The 27858-nt window shown below is 40.7% G+C and overlaps 1 long non-coding RNA gene and 1 pseudogene across 1 annotated transcript in view; both read right to left on the reverse strand.

The window, feature by feature from the left end:
* LOC148005871 (uncharacterized) overlaps positions 1-24810 on the reverse strand; it is a 57492-nt gene extending 32682 nt beyond the window's left edge. The window contains exon 1 of the long non-coding RNA XR_015620278.1: positions 24489-24810. This is a non-coding gene — a long non-coding RNA (uncharacterized LOC148005871). The remainder of the gene's footprint in view (positions 1-24488) is intronic.
* On the reverse strand, positions 19092-19223 carry LOC120103373 (U4 spliceosomal RNA; annotated as a pseudogene).
* Positions 24811-27858: the final 3048 nt, after the last annotated feature.

Genomic DNA, 27858 nt, shown 5'->3' on the forward strand with positions numbered 1-27858 from the left:
ACACACACACACACACACACACACACACACACACAGAGCCGTTTTCTTTTCTTCATAATGAGAACCTTTCCAGTAAACTTTTAAAATGCTCAGTGCAATTTTAATAACTCTACTCAGATACTGTACATTAAACTTTCAAAACATTCCTCTATAGATCTGAAATTCTAGACTCTTAACAGCCTCTTCCCAGACCATTGCAACAAGCACGATAGTTTGAGTTTCTGTGACTTTCAATAGTGTTGATTCCTCACATTGATCAATTCATATGTTGTTTGTCTTTCTGTCCTGGCATATTTCTGTTTGCATAATCCTCTAGTGTAGCTATTTTATCGAAAAGTGCCAGAAAGTTTTCTTTTTTCCCTTCTTCCTCCCTTCCTCCTTCCTTCCCTCCTTCCTTCTTTCTTTCGTTCATTTCCTGAGACATGTATGGTTGTCCTAGAACTATGTAGACCAGGCTGGCCTCAAACTCAGCGATTTGCCCACCCCTGCTTCTTGCATATTGAGGCTAAAGGTGCATTTCACTATGCTGGCTGAGATTTTATTTATTTAATGTGGACTAATATGTCATTGTTTATATAGGCATACATGGAATTTTTCTGTATCCTTTTATCTGCTAGCAGACATACTATACTATGCAAAATGCTGAAATAGAGTAAGGGAAAACTTATCTCTTGGTAAACTGATCTCATTTTCTTTGAATATATATGGTTAGATTACTGGATCAAGAGAGTCTTATTTTTAATTTTTCAACAGATTCACACTATTACCCATACTGCCTGTACCAATTTACATTTCCACCAGTAATATGCCCAGGGTCCCTTTTCTCCACATCCTTGCCAACATGCATCTTTGTCTTTGACAATAGACAATTTTAGCAGACATAGGATATGAAGAGAACAATCCAGGATAAATAATGATGGCCGTGGCTTTTCCGAACTGGGAATAATGACATGACTGGACTGAACAGGTAGGTTTTCTTCCTATTTTCTACCTATGTGTTTCTGAGATTCTACCATTATTTAAACGTATTCACTGCATCTTGGTCCTAAGTCATGTGAATGGCCTGGAGTTTGACTGCTGTCCAGGGGATTTGGCCTTCCTAGTTTCCAGTTTGGGGATGAGAGCAGAAAGTAGGATCGTTTTAGAAGAACTGCTTTGTTGTTCATTTGTGCTTAGAAAAACTAGGGACTGAAAAACAATTGCCTTCAAATAGTGACATTTGGCCAGGGAGGACAAAACACCACTCAAGTAACAGGAGGACCACAGCTCTAGGAGAGGAACTAGGAACTGTCTTGCAACTCAAATGGCCCCCCGATTTCATAAATAAAAGTGGTTTTGCTACTGCTTGTTTCCAGGACTGGAGATTGATCCTGGGAACTCCAATCTGGGTGAGGGCTGTACCACTGAGCCATATGTCCAACCTTGTTGTACATTTTACAACCTGGTCTCACTAACGTACCCAAGCTTCCTTGAAGACACTCTGTATTTTGAGCATTTGAACTTGCAATCCTTCAGCTGCAGCCTCCCACAGAGTGATGGTTACACCCCTGCACCACCAACCCAGCCTGGAAACAAGGTGTATTAAAACAGAAATGCCCACTAATTTACATGGTGTTTTGGTGCTGCAGAAGCAGTTATATTACTGTAGACATATTAAATGGACCACAAAGCTTAGAATAGTTCATTGCCCTTTATGCAAAAAAAGTCTGACCTAATGTATAGATGCTTTTCTTATAAAACTATTTTGTAACTTGCAAGTCAGGAAATTCATATGAAAGTCTATAAAAAGAAGTGAGCGTCCAGCGACTAGATCATCTTACTAAGTCAATATTACAATCCTGTATGAAGATGGGAAAACGACTTGAGGAACTTTGGGAACGGTTCTGTTTTTGAGCACAGTGGTAAGCAAGTGGCTGTCCCTTCTTAGTGTACAGGATTAATTACTTCAAGGAAATGCTCTTGGCTTCAGCCATTCTGAAAGTGAATCACATAGTCTCACTTCCCACTAACCAGAGTGCCCAAAAAAGACATTAAAAATCTTTGGAAACAAAAAGAATGTTTCATTTTATTTTTGTTTTTAAATTTAGTTTATTTTTTACTATCTTTCCTTTTAAGTGGCTTGAGAGATATTAAAAATATTGGAGCAGCCTGAGAATCCAACTTCAGGAAAAAAAATAGCCCCACAAACTCAGCATGTTAGAAGTTCAAAAGGTCTGTTGCTCAGTCACTATTAATCTCTCTATACATATTTTATTTAACCTTCTGTAAATATTGTTATTGTAAAGTGCTTTGGACAGGCTAATGGATTGTAATGTTTTGTTAATGGAAACAAAGACAATACTGCAGAAGGCAAACAGAAGATGAGAAGATGGGGGAAGTGAAGGGTGAAGACCTGGGGCAGAGCCTGAGTTGTCTAGGGGAGGTGAGACTGGGATATTGCGTGAATCTGACTTCTTCATTAACAGACCTGGAGGATTGCCAGAGCATTGTAACGACATCACTGGACTTGGGGGTGATGATCAATCCATCATTCCAGCCTTTCCTCCCCTCCCCTCCCCTCTCCTCTCCTCCTCTCTCTTTTCCTCCCTTCCCCTCGTCTCCCCTTCTCTCCTACCCTCCCTTCCTTGCTTAAAAGGGAAGCACAGTGATTTTTTTTCTTATTATAGTTTAGTCTCTTTTAGTTCTGGCTAATCAAAATAACTTCAGCCTATCTTAATAAGAAGTGTTCCTGCGCTAACACTGTGTTCCTCTACAGTGGGTGTACCCAACAGGTTGCTTTCAAGGATCTACATACCCATCTCCCAACTTTTCATCACGCCTTAGCAGCCCTCTAAAGTTATTTCTTAGGGGTTTCTGGGGTACAATCTGTGTCTTGTGGACTCCTTCCCCATTTTGTTAAAGAGCAATATTGTTTGAACTGGAGGAGAAATTTCTCACCCCTCCCTTTCTCCCCATTCTGTCTTCCTCTTTTTCTCTTACTTCCTCTTTTGTTGTTGTTTTTTGTGATTCTCACAGCAAAAATCTGCCCCCAGGACTGTCTGAGTCCACACTGGCTGCCCTGCTGATGGTGCAGGTGTGTGGGAGCCCTCCTCCACATGGTCTCCACAGCAACCCGCCACTCTAATCTGCTGAATATGAAAAGAAGAAACAGAAAGAGAAAAGCCATCCACCCCCTTCTGCTCCATCCATGAGTCCAAAAGAAGGATACCGTCTCCAGGCATTCCTGATAATCCCCCAGCCATTGCCCTGGCAACAGTCACAGGGAGCTGGCGTGGCCTGTGGAGAAAGCAGTCACTGTCTCTAGCTCAGGCGGCTTCCTCCTCCTCCTCCTCCTCTTCTCCCACCATGGATCTCCTAATAGCCCCTAACAATTGTGCACCCCACTTTTGGCCCACTGCCCCATGCCCTCCAGCCTTCCAGTGGGTCACTGACAGAGAATGTCGAAATCCACATATTTTTTTTCTCCTAATGGTACTGAAATGATACTTACATGCATACATGCATGCTTCTAAGCGTATGTAGATGTGATTATGTATGTGTAAGCATGTGCCTATGCATAGATTTGAAAACCTCTTCCCTCTAGGCCCCCTGGAGATGAGCTGTGTTTACATGCTAAATGAAGAAGTGGAGAACATTTCTTATCAAAGCTAAGAGCTTGGAAAAGCCACTGCTTGCAACTCCCATTCTCTCAGCTGAGCTGGCTGAGGAGGTTTGCAGAGCCCTTTGCTCTGAGCCTCATACCCAGCAGTGAAAGCTCTCATTTGTCTTAAGGCCATCATGTTGATGCAGCTGGCTTTGACACTGCTTACCTCAGCATTTTTTTTTTTTTTTTTTTTTTTTTGGTTGAAAGACAGAAGGCTTCCTTGTGATCCCAGCCTTGTCCTATCAAATGACACTCAGCCTGGGTTTGGGTGACTTATTTACTGGCACTGGACCAGTAAAAACAAAAATGAACGTTCACAACTAATAAATCCTCATGCTTAGATAGCTAGAGCCACGGTGCTGGGATTACACCAGAATGCTCAGACCATTACTGGAGGGCTCCCAGGCTGTGCAGAACCTAATAAGTCAGAGGAGGAAAAGGGACCACACCAAGGAGCAGAGAAATTGTGTGCAGTGTGGGTTTCAGACACTGAATCCCTTTTATCTGCAATCTACTGTGTGCTTCCTCGGTTGGGGATTCTAGAGGCAGAAATGGGGTTCGATGTGCTGGCGTCATCAGGATGAGCATGCTAAGCTTGCCACCTTGACCTTTCTTAAAAATCAAGCCACACCCATCTTCAGGAAGATGAAAGAGACCAGCTAAGATTCTAGACAGCGCAATCACAGCTTTTCAGAGAACTGAAAGGAGCTATTTTTATAGAGGGCATGAGGTCAAGAATGTTTAGCAAACAAATTGAATGTCATCTACTCTCAGAAAATTCCCTAAGGATCGTCCTTCTCCCAGGCCCTTGTGGAAAGTGAGGGCACCTCTGAGAGGCGGGTGTGTGGTTTTTAACTTGTTTCAGAATTGATCTTTCATGTAGAAAAACATTTTTATGTTAATATAAATCCAGAAGAATCCCACCATATAATATTGATGTCAGCCAATACTCTCCTTATTCCATGACTACTTCCGATTCTCTGAGAACCCACACTTCCTTTTTATGGTTAGCGCTATTGATGCAGCTACCATTGTGTCACAGTGGAAACCCTCATAGGATTTAACCTAATGAGACAAAATAGAGATTAAAAAGTGGGAATTTTTTTAACTATAACTCAAATGGTCTTTCTCTACATTAATAGGCATTTGACTCTTTGGAAAAGTGACAGACTGTCATTCATTTCTCTCTTCCTTTTTCAATTTGACTTTGTTTTCATGACTGAGAGACTACCACAGAGAATATTGACTGGTGGTGACATAGTAGAACACAGCCACGAGTAGTTCTACTTGTTTGTACAATGCCTTTAATATATGTTGTTGCCACTGTTATTTGCCTGTAACATCCCATCACTACAAAAAGAAAAATCCATAATAAGTGGACAACGTGAGCTATGTTTTCCCAAAACACCCAATGAAAGAACAGATTACAACTCTTTCAGAGCTCTGCGGAATTATTATCTTTGAAGGCTTTGACAGTGCCATCCTTAAACTTGTGAAGGAAAAACCGGAGGATGAATCGAATGGGCATAGACCAGCTCAGTCCCCGTAAAGCTTTTAGAATGTTTGCTGTCTGTCTACTAATGAAGCAACTGCTTCAAATGCCTTTAAAAATTCCCAGGGTTGAAATGTAATCTCTCTGTTATTGAATAGCGTTAGACACCCCTGTCCTCTTCAGGGTGTATGTGTGAGTGTGTGCGTGTGTTGGGGGGAGGTTGAGAGAGAGGGAAAGAGAGAGAGGTATATTCTCTCTACTCATTGTCTCTAAGGAGAATCCAATACTGTGTATGTGTGTTCATATGTGTATATGTGTGGGTGGTATATGCCTTTGGATATGCACATCCATGTGTATGCATGCAGAGTCCAGAGAAGGATGTCATTTATCTTCCCTGTCCTGAGACAAGGTCTGTCACTGAACCATTTTTATTAGACTTTTACCTGGGTGCTAGATTTAACACAGGTCCTTGTGTTTATAGAGCATGCATTCTTAACTACTGAGCTATCTTCTAGTCCCAAGGATCAATTACCTTATGATTGTTTAAACTTTTAGGAAATAAGCTATTATTAATTTAAAGAATTTAAATCTTGTGCAAGTCCTCTATTTCTTTTTATGATTCTTCTTCATTAACTGTTTTGTCTATAGAGGAAGGTACATTTTTTGTGCTTCTAGAATTCATAGATAGGGAGACAGGTACATAATATTTAATACCCAATTTTTACTGAGTGCTTGCTATGACCGAGATGCTATCACACCATTTCCAGAGTGTTAATTCACTCAAGTCTTAAAACAACTCTGTTAGACAAGTAGCAGTATTCTGTCCTAAATGAATCAAGGTGTACATGATTATGTTACCCACCCAAAACTACGTTTTAGCATTATTTATAAAGAAGTACTTTAAAAAATCAAACCATCCTCATGTTTATAAGGTACCGAGTTTAGCATCCTCAACACACAGTCAAGAATCAAATCTTCCAAGAGGAAAAGGCAGAGGAGGTTTCAATGGGGGGAATTTAGAGTTCAAGAGTAGGCCTGGAGGTAGTACACAACTCCTCCGGGTTTCTAAGCACCTCCATTTATGTAAGGGTCAATATGTTTTCAATCAAGATATTTCTAAGGACGGCTGTTTGTACTGCCATTTATATGCCCTTCACCTTACTTAGTTTAGATTATTTGAAATTTAAACGAGTCGTTTCTAAAGCATGTATAAGAACACGCTTAGAAAAACATGCACGGTATTTGGTATACCTCTTTAAATTTTTTCATTTTCAATATTATTTTTAAATTTTGCAAATAAAAAAAATTAATCAGATGCAAAGTCTCCACAGCTAGGTGATCATCTACAGAGTCGCAGTCGTCGCCGGGAGGCTGTGCAGCTTCACGGTGGATTTTATACTTTCCCTTTAAATATATTTTATGAGTTTATCCAACACCAAAAGTGAAAAATCTATGACAGATTCAGAATTAGAAAAACAGTGAGCTCCATATACTTTTTATAACATTCAGCTCATCTTCCTCTCCTAATATTTGGCATGTCCTGGTTTTCTTCTACATTTAAAGTGTACCCAGGTGCACATTTGTTTACACATATATTTATGGCTGGATTTCACATATGAGGGAGAACATTTGGAATTTTTTCTTGCTCAGATTGCATGGTGCTACTTAATATCATACATTCAGAATCTACCCACTTTCCTAAAAATTTTGATTTTATTTTCCTTTGTACCTAAATGGCAAATGCTCATTACCCAGCCTAAGTGTGGATGGATGACTAAAAGTCCTTATCATTATTAGTAAAGGGATTAATGAATACAGCCATTGTGGGTATCAGTTTAGTGATTTCTCCCAAAATGTTAGTAAACAACAAGTTTAGAACCAAAGTATAATTCTGCTTTTTTCACTCTTGGACTTACACACACACAGGAAACTCCATACCCTAATGTGGAGATATTTTCGCCTCCATGATTTTTGCTGCTTTATCCACTATAGTAAAGAATTGGAACCAAACTAGTTGTTCATCAATAGATGAATGGTACATTCAGGTTGGTGCTGTGTTATAATCAGAAACTCACACAGAGCTTTGATCTAGTGGCAGCATAATCAAAACTATGAGAAAAACCACTCTGTGGTGGAGCCGAGGGAAGACAAAACAGTGGTACTAAGGCAGTCCTCTCTTGAATCAGTAGAGCTTCAGTCTTAGATGAACGACCCAGGTAGGCTGTGATGAAAAGAATAAATAGCAAGCAAAGGTGTGGTAGAATCTTACCCTTGCTTCATGTAGAAGATAATGTCTCTATCAATGCAAGGGATCACAGAAGGCATTAAGCTGCAATGGAAGATGAGACAGTTATCCAATATAGACATCATTGTCAAAACCCTGGGAGACGCTGCTATAGAGGCTGCTGACCAAGAGCTGAATAGCATCATTCTAAGGATACTAAGGATGCAGAATCCATAGACTCTGACCCTGAATCATACATAGAGCTTCCTGAGAAAGGAAAAGGGACCTGGGCTAGAATAGATGACTACTGTAGGTTGACATTCAGGATGACTAAGGTACTTGCAAGAGAGGTAGTGTGTTTTCCATAGCTACTTTGTGAAGATTCACAGAATAATAATCTGTTGAAGGCACTGTCTGAATCCCAGGAACAGAAAGATTTTGTATTCACGAATGAAAGGAAGGATTTTATGAAATAAGAGCATATGGAAGCATCAACGGAAAACAAGACATGGAGGAAAACCTAGTGGATATGGAAGAATTTGGGGAACTAAAAGAACACATAGCAATTAGGCAAAACATCCTATAGGACTACTTAATCAAAGACTGTAGATAATGAATGGAACCAGGAAAATCTTTTAAAAGCAGAGATAAAAAAAAAGCCCTTTTTCTTAGTTCAGATACACTGAACTAAGGATACAAACAAAGAGCTAATAATTTCTTTCTATGGCTTCTAGTCCATCATCAGAGCTAATCTCCATTTTTGACACTGTCCAATTGATTTCATTGCACCAATTCATTATTAACACTGATCCTTAAATACACACACACACACACACACACACCACACACACACACACACACACACACACACACACACACACACACAGAGCTTACTGTCAAGCTTTGGAAGCATAACTGACTACCTCAACTCTGTAGAGGTCTTCAAGAACATTCAGTTGCCTGAAAACTGCAGGTACTGTCAATCACTGATTTAAAAGCACCATTTCCTGTAAAGGTTTGTTCTGCAGAAGGCTAAGTAGAGGGGAGATCATGGATCCTAATTATATCCTTTGTTCTAAAGTTGCTTTTGAGAAATGAACATCTAGCTTCTGTTTCTTAGCCTTCAATATTCCACTGTTGGAGAGGAAGCATTTGGGCCACAGAGGAAAGTCACTTCTGGGACAATACACTTCCCTTACAAATGTTTAGCAATAAGGAGACTGTGAACTGCAGGCCTAAGTAAGCAGGACGCTGCTTGTGTGTGAAGCCTGTGTAGGAGAACAAATTGAAAAAAAAAAAAAGTGTTAATTACAATGCTCTACCTGACAAAATTATGATGAAATGAGGCACCTTCCCAGCATTTATTTGATTTTTCATTTCATCTTTATGAATACTGGCAATTGTTTGCATGTGTACTAAAGTTCTCATTTTAGAATAGACCCTTTCTTGGTTTTGTGACTGTAAAAGAAATAAAACTTTGTCCCTGGGACAAACATATGTCTGATGTTTTGTTTAACTTTATAAACAGCTCATTTTTCTCTGGTGCTCAGACTATGGAAGGGGCACGGGCAGATATACATCAGAAGAAAGGCCAGAGACACCCTAGTTCTGTCTCCATAAACAGGGATATTAAAGATATTAAATCTGTGAAATGCATAGGCGACCAATTCAGATCACAAGAATAGTAAGATGATGGTTCCCTATGGGAATAATTCCATTGCTGAAGAGAAATCAACACTGTTAGGAGGCAGTTCAGGTAGCCTTACCTTGGGAGTCTAGTAAGTGCAGGCCAGGGGTGCTGCTAAACACCCTGTAATGTACAGACAACATGTTCATGGCATTGAAGATTAAAATTGCCTTAAAGGCAAAAAGACAACACATGGATTAATGCTGACACTTCTAGGAGAAAGAGATAGCCTTCGTGTCCCAATTCTCAGTGGTGGACAAGTCCTTCAAGAAGCATTACTTTTGGAATAAGAGATAAATGGCGAATAAAGGTGTCATCATTATATGCTCATTGTTGCTCACTTAATCACACTCGGTGCAGCCATACTTCCTGAGTACTCACATAACATCTGAAGTAATGGAAAGCCTTCACCTTGAGATCGACATTTTCTTTATAGATTGTCCTGGGTCACAGAACAGGCAGTCTTGGACAGGGGTGACATGCTAGAGATTGTCCCTGAAAATAACGACTCACCCAATATCTAACACTAGGCACGGAGAACCTAGTCAGGAGTCTAAAAGGAGCTTGTCTGCAGCAGGAACTACTCACACAGGCTACAACCGGTTTCTATCTGTTACCAGGAGTTCACCGGTAAAACAGTTAACCTAAGTGCAGTCTCCTTGTTGCTGCACCTGGTATCTACTGTACCTAACCACTCACTACCAAACCTATGACAAGGAAATGGTGAAGCCCACAATCAGCATGCCCAGGGAGAGCCGAATGTAGCATAACACCCAAAAGATGCATGAGTTTTTTTCATAGTATAATAAAGCAGGCAGGTCTGCTATGGGCATAGAATCCACTCCTTCACATGACCCAGAAGACTAACACATGAGTTTTAAGATGCTAGATCCAGAAACCAGGTCTTGGGGGCACTTGGTAGAGTGCTTTTCAGGCTGGGCTATGTGGGTCTCTTTTCTCCCCAGGGTTGATGGACACCGGCCCACAAGGATGAAGGGAGCTGAGTCCGCAAACTGGGTTTGAGTGTGAAAAGTAAGAGTGGCACACTGGGACCAGCTTCAGGGAGACAAATGAACAAATCAATGGTTATGTAGTTTTAGGGAAGTAGGTAGGAATATTCAGGGTAGGCAATACCTGATTAGCATGGAGAGGCATTCCAGAATCTCAGGTGCCTGCTCATAGGGCTCTTATTGGGAGAAAGGTATCTGAACGTGTACTCTAACCAAGGCTATGGGACATTATGCAAGTAGAGGTGCGTGTGTGTGTGGGGAGTGTGGGGGGTTGAGTCATTTTCTCATTTCATTTTTGTTCCCATTAAATTTAGTGAGGTATAAGTGACACAACGTATTGGATTCAGTAAGATTTAACAAATACATACACCTACTCTCTTATTTTCCTTTCTGTTGTGAAAAGAAAACCTTGGTAACAGCAGCTTAAGGGAATAAGTTTATTTGATTTAAAACTTAAGGTAGTAATGAATGGCTGTAGGGTAATCCAGGTGTCAGAAACTTGAAGCAGCTAGTTATATCACATCCACAGTCAGGAGCATTGAGCAATGAATTAATGTATGCATGTCTTGCTCTGCTCACTTCCCTACTCTTACATAGTCTAGGATCTCAAATTAGGGAATGAGGTCACAGCCACTGTGGGTACATCCCATACCCACTATGGGTATATCCTCTCAAGTCAACTCATACAATCAACTAATGCCCCACAGAAATGTCCACAAGCCAACCTGATTTAAGCAACCTCTCACTGAGACTCTCTTTCCAGGTGATTCTACAGTGTGTCTCATTGACAAAACTATCACATCTTTGAAGCAATCACTAAGAAATACTGACTATATTGATTATCTCCATAATTCACTTATATCCCTTTGCTAACCTAGCCCTTGGGATGAAGTAGGTAATCAAATCTTTGTTCCTTCTTTATCAGACGGCTTTATTGTTAAATGGGCTTTTAGAGTTTCTGTCTATAAATCCCTTTTTAAAGTCACATATTATTTTCAAGTAAGTTCTTCCAGACTTTGGCAAGTATTTTCATCCTATCAATATATATTTTTAAAATAGAAGTTTTTAATTTTGCTTAAATCAAATTTGTATATTTTTAGCTTATACTTAATGTTGTATTTAAGAAAAAATGTTGCCAAACTTACATTCACATAAATGTTTCTTTTTTCCCCAACAAATGCTATGGTCTTGGTTTTGTAAGTGTTGAGGTGTGAGAATTAATTTTCATTATCAACTTTACTAGGTTTTGAATCTTCTAGGAGATACACTCTGGGCCTGTCTCTAAGGACATTTCCTGAGAAGTCTAACTGAGGGACTATACTCTCTGTGGCCAGAACCTTTGCATGGGCTAGGGATTTGGATCAATCAAAATAAGAAAAAGGAGAAAACAAAGCAAACAACAATGTCGCTCTCTCCTTGCTTCCTGAATGCAAATACAATGCAACCAGCCACCTCAAGCTCCTGCTGCTGCAGCTGCCCTGTCTTCCTATGGTGAACCTCATCTGCTCAAACCAGGAGTCGAAATAAACTCTTTCTTCTTTAACCGGATTTTCTCCAGGTACTTTTTTCTCAAGTAGTTAGAAAAATAATTAACCCATAAACTATGTGTTTAGGTCATCATTGTTGCTGAGATGAAATGCCATGACCAAAGCAAGTTGAAAAGGAAAGGTTTTAGTTGGCTTTCACTTCCATCAGAAAAAGTCAGGACAGGAACTCAAACAGGGCAGGAACCTGGAGGCAAATGCTGATGCAGAGGCCATGGAGACTTGCTCATCATAGCAAGAACCCAGGACTTTTCAGTCCTGGGACAAGCACCATCCACAATGGATTGGGCCCTCCTCCATTAATCACTAAGAAAATGCCCTACAGGCTTGTCTACAGTCCAATCTTACAAAGGCATTATTTTTCCTTTCCTTTTCTTTTTTTATTCAACATAACATTTTTATTGAGTCTTTGAAACTTTCACATTATATGACCAATCACATTAACTTCTCAGTCCTTCCATATCTGCTCCACTTCCCTTGTCTCCTATCCTCAACAAAAGGACAACAAATAAACAGGTGAAATACCTTTGAGAAAGAGGGACTTGGAAGGCTTCTCTGTCAACTCCCACTCCCCCAAACACCTCCCACACACACTCAGAGTATCACCTTAAGCAGGAAGCCATTGAAGAGAACTCTCAAAAGGTGTGATAAGGATGCTGAGGTTTAACTCTCCAAAACTGATGGCTTCCAATGGGAGTTCAGGAAGGAAAAGACATTTCTATTTAAGGGCAGACCACAGATAATTTGACCATTCTCCAGGGAATATATAGATTACACAAATTGGAGGCATTTTCTTAATTGATGTTCCTTTCTCTCAGATGAATTTAACTTGTGTCAAGTTGACATAAAAGTATTCAGTACAGTACAGATAAAACCATACTTTCTCCTCCTTATTATTTTTCTATCTTTGTAAATTTCAGATATATGTGCATGAACACATATGTAAGTGTGTTTATTTCTTGAGTTACTGAGCCTTCTGTTGCTGTGAGGGCAGAGTTGATGCTGTCAACCCTTAATGACAAATAAGGCTTTTTGGCTCACTGTTTCTAAGGTCCATGGCTTCTTGACCTCACTGGTTTTAGAACTGTGATAGCATAGTATATCATGATAAAATGTGGAAGAGGAGGTCTGTTTACCTCTTGAAAGACAGGGAGTGGAAGGAGAAAGAAGGCAGAAGTCCCACTGTTTCAGGTCAGGAACAAGTAATACAACTTCATTTCCTTAAGCTCCAATTCTAAAAGCTCCTACAATCTCTCAATACACCCATAGGCTGGTGAGCAAACCTTTGACATATGAACTTTTGAGGTATGATTCAGATGCAGCATTTCTGAACTCTATTTGAGGTGTCCGTTAATATAACCATTACAGTGTTTTTAACCATGTGGGCTTATCTATGTCTACCCCAGATCCCAAATAATAATATGGGAGGCTTACATTTATTTACAGTGCATATGGCCTTAAACTAGGCTTGGTCCTTGATTGGCTCTTAACTTAAATTAACCCATTTATACTAAGCTAAGTTCTGTCCATATGGCTGGTTACCTCTCCTCAGTTTCATATGTCCAACTTCTTCCTAGTCTCAGAGGCCAATCTCCTGCCTGGCTCTTTCTGAGCATTTCTATCTCTGTCCAGAAGTCCTTCCTGTTCTCCCTTGCTCTGCTATAGACTATTCAGTTTTTTAGAGACAGGTGATGCTTTTACTCACTCCACAAGTGATTATCCCTATGCAGTGTGTTTATTATTTTATCTTCCTAATACAGTTTTGAAATCAAATAGCACAAAATATCCATGTATGAGAAAAGGGGTACAGGATTGGTTATGGAGAGAGGGGGTAGGATAGAAGCCCAGAGGGCCAAGAGAACAAATGAAAATATGTAGTCTTTGGGGTGGGGTGTGTATGGAAGTTGGGTGAACCCTCTAGAAAGTACCAGAGACTCAGGAGGTAAGAGAGTTTCAGGACTCCATGGGGGCGACCTTAGCCAAAATACACAATGGGGTGAGGGAACTTGATGAGTCTCCCTCCAGTAGATAGACAGGACCTCAAGTGGAGGAATGGGGTTACTAACCCACAGTCAACAGTTCTGTCTAAATATAGAACTGTTCCTGTCTAAAAGAATTGCAGGAACAAAAAATGAGAAGAGACTGAAGACAGGAGCCTAGCATGGCTGTCCTCTGAGAAGCTGTACCAGCAGCTAACTGAGACAGACGACCAGTACTTACACCCAACCATTGGACTGAAGTCAGGGACCACTATGGTTGAATTAGGAGAAGGATTGAAGAAGCTGGAGAAGAGACTGACCCCATAGAAAGACCAGCAGTCTCAACTAGCCTGGATCCCAGGGAGGTCCCAGAGACTGAGCCATCACCAGGTAGGATGCATGGGCAGATCTGGGAGCTTCCCACCTGAACACCCCCTCACGTGCCCCCTCCCCACTCTGCCCATATATAGCCGAGGTCAGCCTGGTCTGGCCTCAGTGGGAAAAGATGTGCCTTCACCTAATCCTTGAACCTAATCCTTCAGAGACTTGAGGTCCCAGGAAATGGAGAGGTCTGGGGAGGGGGACATCACTCTCTCAGAGGCAAGGGGGAGGAGAAGTGGGATGAAGAACTGTGGGAGGAGGGACCAGGAGAGGAGACCAGGAGGGGGAGCAATGGCTGGAATGTAAATAAAATAATTCTTTAAAAAAATATTTATTCTGTGAGCTTTGTATTTTTATATGATTTTATTATAATCAGGTTTTTTTTAATTGCACACAGGAAAATGCTGTATTTTGACTGAAATTTTGTTGAAGGCATAGACCAGTTTGACAAGACAAAAACAATAATTTGTCCAGGTTCATCTGTGTGCAATGGAAAACACTGTGCTCTTTCCCTCACATTCTTATAAGGTGATTTCTAAAAGTACGTTTTCTACAGCACCTAGAATGATATGTGGTGTCTGTTACTCAAGCATCCTCTTCTTAGATACAGTACAATGCATAAGAATAAAGCCCTAAACCCCCAGCACCTTTCAGTGCATATTACTTCCTGGTACCTACTTCATCTTAAAAGCTATATGACCACTTTATTTCTTGAACCCCCTTCATGGTCACACCAAACCCATTCTCTAAACATTGCACGCTGGTTTTGGCCTTGTGCTTTCTCTCTGTACCATCACTGCTTCTTACAAACAGCCCCTTTCTCTTTTACATAATTCAACTCACCATTCCAGACATGGATTAACTGTTGTCTTATGACTTGAAGACATTGTACTCACAGCTTACTGTTTTGTTGAGTTTAAATAGGATGTACATATATGCACTGCAATTATATATTTGAATGTTTGGTTTGGTTTTTTTTTTTTTTTTGGTATACATTTCCTAGAAGAATTTATGACTCTTCTGGGTAGGACAAATACTACTTTTTGTATAGCATCATGTTAATGCTTATCACAGAGTCAAACTCATAGTTTGTGCTTATTAAATTTATATTGAAAAATATGTAAAGTTTCATATAACTTATTACAATTAAAATCTGTTCTTAATATGCAAACATACTTGCTATTTGTATGGGGATGGGTATTTAAAAAAAGTTCAGCAGTATTTCTATTTTGGTAGTTTTGCCACTAAAGTTGTAGCATGAATAGTAATACATTGAGACAATACAAACTCTTAATTTCTGCCCAGCAGGGAAATAAAAACAAGAGAGAACCAGGAAAGCATCTGGCACCCGGCTAAGAGGGGATCCCTCTCTTCTGCTCTTTTGGCTCCAGTGAACGCCAGAGCAGAGCAGAGGGAGCCCAGCAATAGTTGCCTTAAGGGTTTGCCAAGGAAGCCCTCAGCAAGATAATGGGCTATTTATTAGGGCACTGCTGAAGGATATGAACTCTACCAAAAGGAGGCACTCAAATAACTCTGTGCAAACTCAGTGGACCACCACATCCCCATGGCCAGCAAAAGAGGTTTTAGCCTGCGGAAAGAACCCCTGGCCAAAGTTAAGAGTCTCCAGGGAAAGGTCAGTGGAAATGCTTCTTTGTCTTGCAAAAGAGTTCAGTTGATAAGTGTTTGTGGTTTACCTAAAAGTGAGAAAGTTGTACTTAGGACTCCCACCTTAAATAATTAGCTTTCCCATTGGCAAACTTTAAAATTAGACTAAAATGTTTACTGTAAGGAATATGGCATGCTGTTTTGACAGAAGAATTTCTCCCTAATTCAGTCTTAGAAAAATTATCCTTAATCCAGATGTGAGCAAAAATAAATTGAGAACATAAAATATTTTAAGTCTACTCCCATGATAGGCCAAACTTGGTATTATGGTGAACCAGGGTCTCTCTTTGGAGTAAAGTATTTTCCTCCATGAAGTAAATAACTTCTTCCTAAGCATGAAATGTTACTCTCCAGGGGGTATTTCAGTTGCCTGAAGTTTCTGTAAGATTGAGATTGTTTGGGCCAAATTTGACTTGAATCTTGCTTGTTTTTCCATCTCCCAGGCTCTAGTCTAAATAATTTAGTCAGAAAATAAAAGCGTCCTGTTCAATCTGATTCTTCACGAATTCAAATGATTTTACTAGAACAAAAGGAAACAAAAAGAAGAAAGAAATTTCTGTTTTACAAAATAATGAAGACTCCAGAGTTAGGTGTAGAGAATATCTAAATGTCGAGACAAAGATTATGAAGGAAGACTTTGCGAGTATTTTAACACAGGAGGAGTTTGAGAGTCTTTCTACCTGCTACATCTTCAGGACTAAGTCTAACGAGTCAACAAGCCATAATCACTGCTGGAAAGCGACCACTGCAGACACTCAGCAACCCCTGAACAGAGATTAATCAGCTTAGCCTTCATTGCTTCTCTGAGGGACAGGCAAAGAGAAATAAGAGTTTTACCCAGAATCTGCACACGTGTTAAATCTTTTGGAGTCGTTGGTAAAAGTGGGGTTACATAGACCTTCATAAACATTATAGGCTATTACCGTTGCTCACGGTCATCTTCCAGAACTGGTTCGTAAGATCAAACTGCTAAAACTAGTACATTCTTGAATTACATAACATGTCAAAATCAAGCTGTTATGAACCTCGATGCTTCATCCCTACTGGATATGTTTCATGGTGCTGGAAAGCTCTGGACAAGCCGGCAGAACAGAAATGGAATCATCATTCTTACTCAACAGTGAACTTTGCAAGATGCAGTAATGACCAGCTGGACAACAGTGCCGCTGTAATAGTGGCAAGACTGTTATGCAGGTAACCAACTGCTTTCTAATTGGATTTAAGACCTCTTCTGCAATTAAAAAATGTACCCTCCTCCAGAATCATAAGGGAATTTTACATGCTCTGCTTAAGCTTTCCTATTTCTAGTTTACATGTAACTGTAAAATGGGCTAGTTACTTCATTTTTATTGCATTTTATACCTTAAATGTTATTTTATATAGTGCATGATACGTTTATCAATTTTTGCCTATTATCACCATCATTATGATTATTTATTCCACTCATTTCATTTAGTTCAATTTCCTTTTTTTCCATACTTTTTAGGGATGAACCATCAGGAATAAATCATTTCCATGTTTCATTTGTATGAAAATTTTGCATTTGAGTTTTTGTTTTATACCTAAATGATCATTAACTTGACCATGTTACTTATGTTTTCTATCAATGTTTTCTAATCTTTCCTGTTGGAATTGTATATACTTCTATTTTTACTTTGCCTCTTCTCTTTCAAGTGTCCTGTCTTCAGAATGACATTTCTTTTTTACTGATTCCTATTAATTTACTAATTTTGGGCATGAGTATTGAATGTTTTGACAGAAAAGTAAGCAGAATTCAGACAAAGATTTGCAATGTTCTCTAAGGTTCCTGACCCCTGCACCTTTATAGTCAGGACCTCCGCCTACCAACTCAGCTGTCCTATATGTGCTTTATGTAGTGAAGTTTTGCCTTTTCAAGGATCTGCTTTGTCTCTGGAGTAAAGTAGCATCGTGAAATCGGCCCCCTGTGTGTATTTGTTATTGCATTTTCTGGCAATTTCTCTGCCTGTAGAGTACTATATTTTACTCTGTTATGACTTGTTTATCATTTACAGTTAATGGGTATTGGGCTGTATTCACTTATTGTTGGTAATTATGAATGTCTGTTTGTTAACATTGATATAATACATTTGTATATAGGAATGTGCCATGTATGTTTTATTTCTCTTGGGTACATATGTAAGGAGAAAATGACTGGTTTGATTAGTGTAGTATTGGCTTTTTACTTTTCACTGTCTTTGTAGTCTTATTTTTAGAATGATTTTTACAATTTTATATTTCAATATGGCCATAGAACTTGTTTTTATTTCAATCCTTTATTTAATCTATTTTGATCAGACGGAGTTGGTATCTCATTGTGGTCCAAACTACGGTTTCCCTCATGATTAAAATGTACCATCTTTTAGTGTGCTTATTTATCGCATATCACTTTCTAGAGAGAGGTCTTTACAATTCTTTGGTCATGTTTAAATAATTTTATTGTATCATTTAATTGTAATAGTTCTTTGTAATAATTCTATTCTGGGTCAAAATCATGGTACTATGTGTACTATACAATCATCTCATAATCCATGACTTGTCTAAATCCATAGAAATATATTTTAAGAGGTTTTGTAATTTTTTTCTTTGAAACAGGGTTTCCCTATGCTGCCCAAACTGGTCTCAAACTTCAGATAACCTTCTTGCTTGTGATCCTAAATTGTAGGATTTCAGGCTTGTATGATCACACCTGGGTGAGAGATCTGTGATTCTGATGAGGTTTACTATTATCATTATTTTTCTATGCCGGATTAGTATTTTGTCACAAAATATTTGAGTACAATAGCTTTTCTGAAAAGAGATATTTTGGTTCACATTTCAGAGTGTTCAGCTTATACTCCTTGGCTCTGCTGATTCTATGTGTGTGGTGAGGCAGAATGCCATAGTAGCTAACAGGAAAGAGGGAAGATACATGTGTGTACACATCACGTATCATGTGTGTACACATGCAGGTAAGGGCACACGTGCGTACACAGACATAGACACACCCAGACACACACAGACACAGACACAGACACACACACATGCACACACATGGACAGAGAGAGAGAGAGAGAGACAGAGAGAGAGACAGAGAGAGAGACAGAGAGAGAGACAGAGAGAGAGACAAAGAAAGAGAGAGAGTTTATTTAAGATTCAAGATACAAACCCCAAGAACCAACTTGCTCCCGAGGACCTACTGGCTCCAACTACCTTCCAAACTTTCCAGAACATTCCAAAATAGCACCCTCACTTGGGAACTAATTCTTTAAAACCTTCTGGGCTATTCTCGGGGAACATTCACAGCAGTTATAACTATTTCTTTGATAGTTTATGCTTGAAAAAGATAATTATACAGATTAACAAGACTTTTCTAATTTTTAAGAATTTATTATCTAGTTTTAAAGAAATAGTTTATTTTTAATTGTTTATCTATCCCTAGCCAAGAAATATTTGCCTGGCTTAAAACCATAAAGATTTTGTGCTATGTTTTAAGAAGCTGATTTCAGATACTATGCTTTATTTTGTGTTAGTTCTCAATTAGCAATAACTGTGCCTCGGATAAGCCTCACTGGCTACAACACTGACACTGCACAGAGCTTTTGCTCTGTGTTAGCCTTCACAGTGTGGCAGGCAGGAGTCAGACCGCACGGCTGCACCGAAGCTCATCGTGCTGTGGTTGTTACCGGGAAGGACACCCAGATACTACCTGTGCAGAGGAGAAGAAAGGTCAGTGGGAAGGCCAGACAATGGCACTGTAGCCCCAAAGACTGGCATAACTATGAACATCAATTAAATTAAAGTGACAAATCACTTGATTGTAAAATATAAGCTTTCCCACACTAGGTTTAAACATTATAAAGAAACATTGTCTCCCCTAGATATCTTAGGAGTATGGAATGGATTTTCAACTTGTTGTGAGTGAGTCCTGATAGGACTACTAATTTTAAGTAACAAGAACACCTGCTTTAAGTATCAGCATTTTTCTAGGCTTTAATAAAGGTTTGCAACTTTATTTTTAAAATGAAGCAGAGGTGTGACCATGTAGTATTCATTTTGACTGTTCCTGGTAATAAAGCAGGGTGGCTCTTAGGACCAAGCTGTTTTCTGCCTACTGTTGCTATCAAGATGGCCACTGGCTAGAAGACGTCTCCCTTCAGTGTTGTGTAGATGAGTATTCCTGATTCCTATCCCAACTATCCCAAACCTAACACAAGCCTGGAACATTCTATGTAAGTTTTCTATCGTCTCAGAGGTAACAGCAAATTCTACGAATGTTGACCACAAAAAACTGTGTTTGTGGAAACTTCCTGCCTGTTCTCAGGAATTCTTTTCTTCTTAGGGTTGTTAATGGGGCAAATATGATGCTGAAAATGGTCTCATCCTGTAAGAAATACCCACTGTCCTACCAAGGGGAGGCTGCTCTCTGTAATGCCATCTTACTAACGCAATTCAAACATTCAGAATGGAGAAATTGTGGTTTATTTTCTTTTTCTTTTCCCTTTTTCTTCTTTGTTGTTTGTTTTTGTTTTCGAGGCAGGGTTTCTCTGTGTAGCTCTGGCTATCCCAGGGCTTACTCTGAACACCAGGCTGGTCTCGAACTCACAGATCTGAATGCCTTCGCCTCCCGAGTGCTAGGATGAAAGCTGTGCACTGCGCCACACCAAGCAAAAAATTGTTTCCTTTTACGTGACCAGCTGTGGGCTTAGGAAATATGAAGAATAACAAGACTCCTTTCTTGTTTTTAAGCAATTTATAATCTAGTTAGAGTTAAGAAAATGCGAAGTGGACCCACTGTTGTGGTTCATGCCTTTAATCCCAGGCAGAGGCAGGCTGCTCTCTGTAAGCTTGAGGCCAGCCTGGTCTGCTCGGTCTGTGTTATACAGAAAAACCCTGACTAGAAAAAGGAAAGAAAGAGAGAAAGAGAGAAGAAAGAAAGAAAGAAAGAAAGAAAGAAGGAAAGAAAGAAAGAAAGAAAGGGTAGAGGAGGAAGAGGAGGAAGAGAAGGAAGAGGAGGAGGAAAAAGAGGAGGAAGAGGAAGAGAAGGAGGAAGAAGAAGAGGAGGAGGAGGAGGAAGAGGAAGAAGAGGAAGAGGAGGAGGAGGAGGAGGAGGAGGAGGAGGAGGAGGAGGAAGAGGAGGAAGAGGCCAGAAAGTAAAGCAAACTCAGGGCACTGTTGGCTGGGTGGATTATACCTTGGCATAATGGGAAGTTTGTGGTACATCTCCTCACTGACTACAGTGGGCCTTGTTTTTAGAAGTCAGGTGTTGACAGTGCCTTTGTACATTATGGCCTCCAGTCAGAGCGCATGAATATTCAAGCAGGGCCTGAAATCCCCTGCAGCCTCTTCTCACCAGGCTTTCCTGGTATGAGAATGCCAGACAAGTCTGTTTTCTGCTGGCTTTCACCGAGCCCTGGTTGCTTTCATTTGGGGTGGGGGTTTCTCCTGCTTGCTCTTGCTTTGTTTTAACTATAGGTTTTGCTGAGGGTGCTTTATGCCCGGTGCAGATCCAGACAAAGAAAACTTTTATGCAAGTAAACAAAACAGATCACACCGGGCCAGGATTTCTGTGCCGGCCATATTCCTTAGACTATTTCTGAGCAGTTATTTATGGATGTCTGTTTATCCCCTGGAGCCTGACTTCACCTCTTGGTGCAGTGAAACCACTCTGTGTTCAGTGCAATGATCTGCCACCCCAGGGAATGGGTAGACGTCAAATATTTACCCCTGTGGGATTGAACGCAAGTCAGAGATACACGGAGAAAATAGGAGTTCAGTGCAGGGTCCGCCACGGGAACTAGCAGCAATTTGGGGGAAGTAGATTTTAAAGGAAAAAAGCAAAATGAAATAAAGAAATATCACAGCTTTAGCTTTCTTTATGGGGCAGGGAGGAGAACCCTCTAAAGTATAAAGTAAGTTCAAGTAGAGGAGGATTTTCACCCTCCTGCTTTCTCAGCAACCACACCCACCATTTTCTCACCTGGCTCAGCACCAGGCCCAGAGGGAGACATTTTAAAATTTTTATTCTTTTAATTGGAAACGGATGCTGCACCTTGTCTTTCAAGTCTGCATTGAGAGGGAGTTAGGTAGTGAGGTACTAAAGGGGGGAAGGAAGATGAAGGGACAGTGGGAGAGAAAGGGGGAGAGAGAGGAGAGAGAGAGAAGAGAGAGAGAGAGAGAGAGCGCCAAGTATTAGTTTAGCCCCAATGAAACCTCATAAAACTTTGAAATCAAACTTGGCATTCAACTCTGTAGATAATCACACTGGAAAAATCCAGAAAGTCAAAAGAAAGTTTACTGTCTTCCCCAAGGGTCTTCATTTCAATTCTCGTGTCTCACTGGTCCCTTCCCCTGCCGTTTTCCTTTGGCATTGGACTTACTGTATTATCAGGTACAAAACTACATTTCTACAGGCTCTGTCAAATCATGCCAAGTTGCAAAACGGCTTGTAAAATAATCGTGGACAAGGAAACCGAACAGTCACTAACACCGTAAAGGGACTACACCAAAGGCCAGGCTCGAAATAAAGTCCATGTGACCTATGTAACAGTAGAAGCCTCTCAAATCTGGAAGACAAAGTACAGGCATGTTCCTTCGTTTTTCTTTTCACAGGGCACGGGATTTTACTTTGCTGTAGGCGCACAGAGCGAAGGGGAGTTTGTTGAAGCCATGCTTTCTGATTTGAAACCTGTACACTGTTTAGATAAATGACAAGGCCATCACTGCTTACACATCAGAGTTCAGAGCGACAGTAAATTCCAGTTGAGCCAGGTATCCGTCTGCAAGAACTCCTAACAGCTCACTTGTCCTGGGAAGCGACCCTAGGCTGCCCTGCCTTTGGTGAGGACAGCTTCGCCTTGCGGCTGGGCACACCACATTCAAAAGCAAACATTGGACAGCTTCACCTTCTTCCAGTTTGGCAACGAGAGTAGAATCCACAAAGGAGCATTACTTTAGTTTGTATTTAGAAATGTAAGTCCCGGCAGACTTAAGAGCTGGTGCCTGGGAGGCCCCTGCATTGTGAACCCCTCTGCAGCAGGCCGGCTTACACAAGCAGGCTTTGTTTTAATTAGCACAGGAGTAGCCCTCCCCTCCTCCTGCAGGGCTTCCAGTTTACAATTGTCTGGGAACTCCCTCAGCTGAAAATGGTTACTAAGAAAATTTCCACAGAAATCCAACCCAAAGGGCCAGGCCAATGCTGGGCTTTTAAAAGAACTTTTCCAAATTGAGTCTTGAAGCAAAGTTGTTAGCAGGAGTGGAATGCTTGCTGGAATGGATGTCCACTCCAGGGAGAGCCCCAAGGTTAACTAGGTGGTTTGCTTCAAAACAGTAGTCAGTTCTCCCTTCGTTTTGCCTCCCCCACCCCCCAAAAAGGTAGAAAACAGCACGACTTCCTTTAAATGTGTTATGGATCTGGTGTAAAGTGACAAAAGCCGGGAGGATTTAAAATAAAAGGTGACTCCAAGCTAGTTTTCAAGAGTGCGTTGAATCTGAGTGCAGAAGGTGCCAGCAGCAGCTCTCCATGCTGCCCTCCCTTAACCTCCGGCATTAGAGAGCTTTGGGACCATTGGTGCCTTGAAGTAGTCAAAGAGAAAATCAATCAAGGTGGGCAAGCGGAGCTTTGGAGGCAGTCACAGCTCCTGGAGTAGGCCTTCACAGCTTTGCTCAAGAAAGTCATGTGGTTCCTAGCAGACATATTACCACCTGATTTGTTGTCATTTCTCCGGTTTTCATTTGTCACTTTTTATTTTCCGCACGAGTATTTTCAAACCGAAACTTGCAAGATGTGCACAATGAAAACTTCATCAAATGTGTACATATTTTATAACTCAATTTTGAATTTAATTGTGTTTTGAGATGTATGTGTCATAAACATATTTATGTGATATAAAGTACAATTCATTTGTTCACTTGGAAAGCTAGCACACTTTTTAAAGTAATTAAAATATAGTTTCATTTCTTTATTAGGTTTTTTTTTTTGGATTTGATTTCTTACTGCTCTGTTTTAAGAATTTGCAGCTCAAACTGAACTATTAAGTGTTCTGATCTTTAGGTAAAACCAAATACAAATACTTGAGTATTCTTATTTAATTTCCATGGCGTCTAAGGAAAATAGGTGCATTTCTTACCAAAATTTTGAATAAACCATCCCACTTCTGCCAGTGAATAGTAAGTTGGTGCTGGGAACCACATTTGATCAAAAGTGAAATCTGCAGTTTCCCAGAGCCAGATTACAGATGCATGAGAGGCAAGTTGCTCCACTATAACCCAATGAAAAATAAAATAAAATAAAAACCACAGGTCCATGATGATCCCTCTGGGTTTTTCAGAGACAGAAAGCTTACAAGTTGCACTTATGTCTGCTCTCACACAAAGAAGAGACGAACACCAGCAGCAATTCTTTGATTAGGTAGGTTCTGTGTATGACAGACCTCACAGAGCTTGCTATTCTAGCTCTTTCAGAGCACATTTATAAGCACTGCTAGACGGCTGAATTCAAAGATAAAATTAATGGCCAGAAGAAAGAAATCTTTTATCTCAGTCAAGGATGAAGCCTCTCATGCCTTGGCACTGTTAATGGGTGCCGTTCTACAAAGGGTTATTCACGATTGCTGATATGAAATTCTCTGCCCCATACCTTCAGAGAAAAGGAACTCACAGTGAAGTCTCAGAAGACACCAGTCAAGATAGGAAGCTGCAATTGGGGAGGAAGGACTAGATTATTGGGATCCAGTACTATTTTTCTAACTTGTGACCGAGGTCCCTGAGAAACATCCTTCCTTTTTCTTAGCAATCAATAAAACAGAGATAATAAGTGTTAGGTCTCAGGAACTGCGTATGTTGAGAAATGTCAGTCTTAGCTTACCTCAAGCCGGATATAGAAGCATTTCTGGTGGATAGATAAAAGCCAGTATTCTTCAGGAACTTGTGAAATGGCTTCATTCACCCCAAAAGGAATCATTTCTTTTGCTGCTGACAAAAGGGACATATGACTGTTTCAGTGGCCATACTAAAGTTCTGGTTCATCTCATCTTTCCTCCTCCTCCTCCTCCTCCTCCTCCTCCTCCTCCTCCTCCTCCTCCTCCTCCTCCTCTTCTTCCTCCTCCTTCTCCCCCCTTCTCCTTCTCTTCCTTCTCTTCCTCTACTGTGTTATCTCCCAAGCAGCTCCAAAGGTCCACTCCCTTTGTAAGAGCAGTTTTTCCTTCTGGTATGCTAGTCTCTACTATTCTCTCTCTTACTATTCTGTTAATATCCCTGAATCCTTGGCCCTGGTAATGGCTAATCTGCTTCTTTCTCTCTCTCTGCTCTAAACTATTTCAGATCCCTCTGGACACATTCCCCCTCGCCCCCATCCTCAACCAAAACCTTCCCTCTACTCCTAGAACTGTCATTTTCAGTGATTTCTCGTTTGCACCCCTCACTTAAAGTAAAATCACCCCTATAAGGAAGGACCATACAAATTATAAAACTTGTATTTGAGAGTGAGAGACAAGAGAAACACTTGGTAATGGTGTGACAGGGCAGGCCAGTCCGGAGGTTCCTTTATCTCGTGTGCCCGCTAACATCATATCAAGCTGAACTAGAAATTTGATCTCCTTGATGAAGAATACCATGAAAAATCAGGGCCTGAGGTCAAGATGCCCCAGCTAACTGATCTTATCGTCTATTAAACTGCTTGCTTGTACAAACCTCTCCTGCAACTGCTGAGTGAGTTTGCAGTTTTTACCTTTAAAATTTTCACGATCTGAACGCTGAGGACTATACTTGGGTCCCCAAATACCCGAGTGTAGTCCCAGCAGGATGACATAAAAACTTTCAGTTGGCTCTAAACCGTGACTGAGTGGTCATCTCTAGAGGGCTCCCTGTAGCATTTTGGAAGTCCCAGTGAGATCCCCAGAACGTGGAAGTCAACATTAAGGAACCGTGGAATCTCCAGGAGTGTGAAGAGTATGCCAGATGAAGAAGGGTCTTAGGAAACGCACTCCCCGAAATGTTCCAGGGTCCAAGGAAAATCCCTTCTGACTGATCACTATTTGGTGCACCGAAGGCACCCTACCCAAAAGAAGACAAATTAAAAGTCATCTGCTGTGAACATCTCCAGAAGTAAGTTTGGTGTACAAGAAGCACCATCTGCTTAGGACACAAAAAAGAGACTAGATCCTGTGTCTGGGATCCATGTGAATCATTATTAAATATTCTTTGTCTATTCAAGTGTATGAACATGTGATAGCTACACCTAGGTGTGTTTACTATGTGTCTCTGTAAGACTGTGTCTCTCTGTCTATCTTTCTGTATTTTGCTCTCAGTTATGTTGGTTGAAAAAATGAAAACATATCTAAAAAGGAAGCAGGGCATACTAGCCAAGAATTCAGCCACTGCTGCCATGAGGTAGAGTATAATTTACCACAGGTTCATGGACCATGCTGGGTAACTCACATGAATGCTATGGTAACCTTCTTCCCTTCCCATTGCAAGTGTAGCATAACTCAGCCAGCCATATTTCAGCCACACCTCAGGCAAGCCTTGGGGGTGGCCACTAGTTTCCGTGTAAAAACCAATGGCTTTCTTTGATGCAAGACTTTTCTCCTCGGTTTAAGACCTGTGCCCTCTTGTTGAGGACCCAAATTACTTTGGCCCCAACACATTTCCCAAAAGAACCCCAAAATCTCCTCCAACTTTTCTCTCAGCCCCAGCAGAGGGAATTGATGGCTCCCTCTTCCCTGTCTGGAGCATGTAAATCCAGCATGTTGTTTGATTACTGTGTGTAGTCCAGGAATCCTGGTATGATTCTCAGGGTGGTGGTTGGGAGAGTCTCAGAGTGTTCACAGGGAAGAAAAATAGGTCCCTGAGCTGTATGTTCTCTGTCCCTTCCCTTGCCTCTTCTAAGAAGCTGGCCAGGCCCAGTAAAGAGAGAAGTAATTCCCCCAGTCGCACTGGGGATAATGAAGCTCAAATCCTCCTGCTTCATAGTTTATGCTCTCTTCTCCATTAGTGACATTTATAATTGGAAGATCAAAATCTTCCATTTTCAGAAAAAGCTCCAATCTGTTACCAGCCTGTGAGAAACTATTTTAAAGTAGAAGGGTATGGGATGTGGTGGGGTATTTTTTTTTCTTTAAGCATTATGGTGGGGATTAAAAGCAGCAGCAACCAGAATACCTACCAACTTATTCAAGGTAGGTCAGGCTATTCAAAGACCTGATGGCCCACCAGATTTCTGAAAAAGCTCTGTGAAAGATATTGAATACTTATTCCCACAAACCCAGAAGCCCCTGAAGAACAGAAATCTACTAATACTGCCTTTGTCATGCAGTCAGACTCAGACATAAGGCAAAATCTCCAGAAATTAGAGGAATTTGGATAGGTCTCCACTTTTGGAATTTCTCAGAAAGCTTACAACAGCTCTGATTCAGCTGAAAACAGAAAGGGAAATTCTCCCATGTGCTGATCCCTGCATCTGAGGAACTAGACAAGAGAAAAATGGAGAAATAGACCAGAAGAATGGAGTCAGGGATTTACCAGCATCCTAAATACAGGTATGTTAGAATTTAGACAAAAATATCTACAAAGCACCCTGCTCCAGTGTGTATATGGCTTCTTCATAACTCCAGCCACTGAGAAGGACTGTGGACAGTCAGCACACGTCATTTTAAAGGCTTTCCAAGCCCTGAGGTAGAGAATCAGCTAAGCAGGCTCAGGAATGCATCCCTCAGGCCATGAACCTTTGGAAGGGTGACTTTGGGCTCCCATGGCAGGTTAAGTAAAAAAGCTGCAATGAAGTGATAGCTAGAGTCCAGTGGCTGGCAATTTACCCTACTGGTGTGTTCACCTCAGATAACCACTTGCAATTTTCCTTTTCAGAAGCAACAATTGAAGGAATTATGGGTGATGGAGACTCAACATAGTTTTATCAATTTTTTGATCATTGTAAGTAGACAAGCAGGTAGGACTTGAGAGTTAGTTCCACCCAACCACAGGTGTTTAGTTCATGGGTCATGGTTGCATTTTTCACTGCAAGTTGCAAGGTTTGTTTTAATAATCCTGAAAACATTTCTTCTAACCATATTTTCTTTTTTCCATTTTTAAATTTTTTGGGGTATTTTATATATTTATATTTCAAATGTTATTCCTTCCTCCTCTCCCATACCCCTGCCCCATTCCCTGGCTTCTATGAAGATGCTCCCACTCCCACCCACTCACTCCCACCTCAACAGCCTAGCATTCCCCTACACTGG

The sequence above is a fragment of the Rattus norvegicus genome, chromosome 5 (assembly GCF_021556685.1).
Source record: "Rattus norvegicus strain SHRSP/BbbUtx chromosome 5, alternate assembly SHRSP_T2T, whole genome shotgun sequence".
Lineage (NCBI taxonomy): Eukaryota > Metazoa > Chordata > Mammalia > Rodentia > Muridae > Rattus > Rattus norvegicus.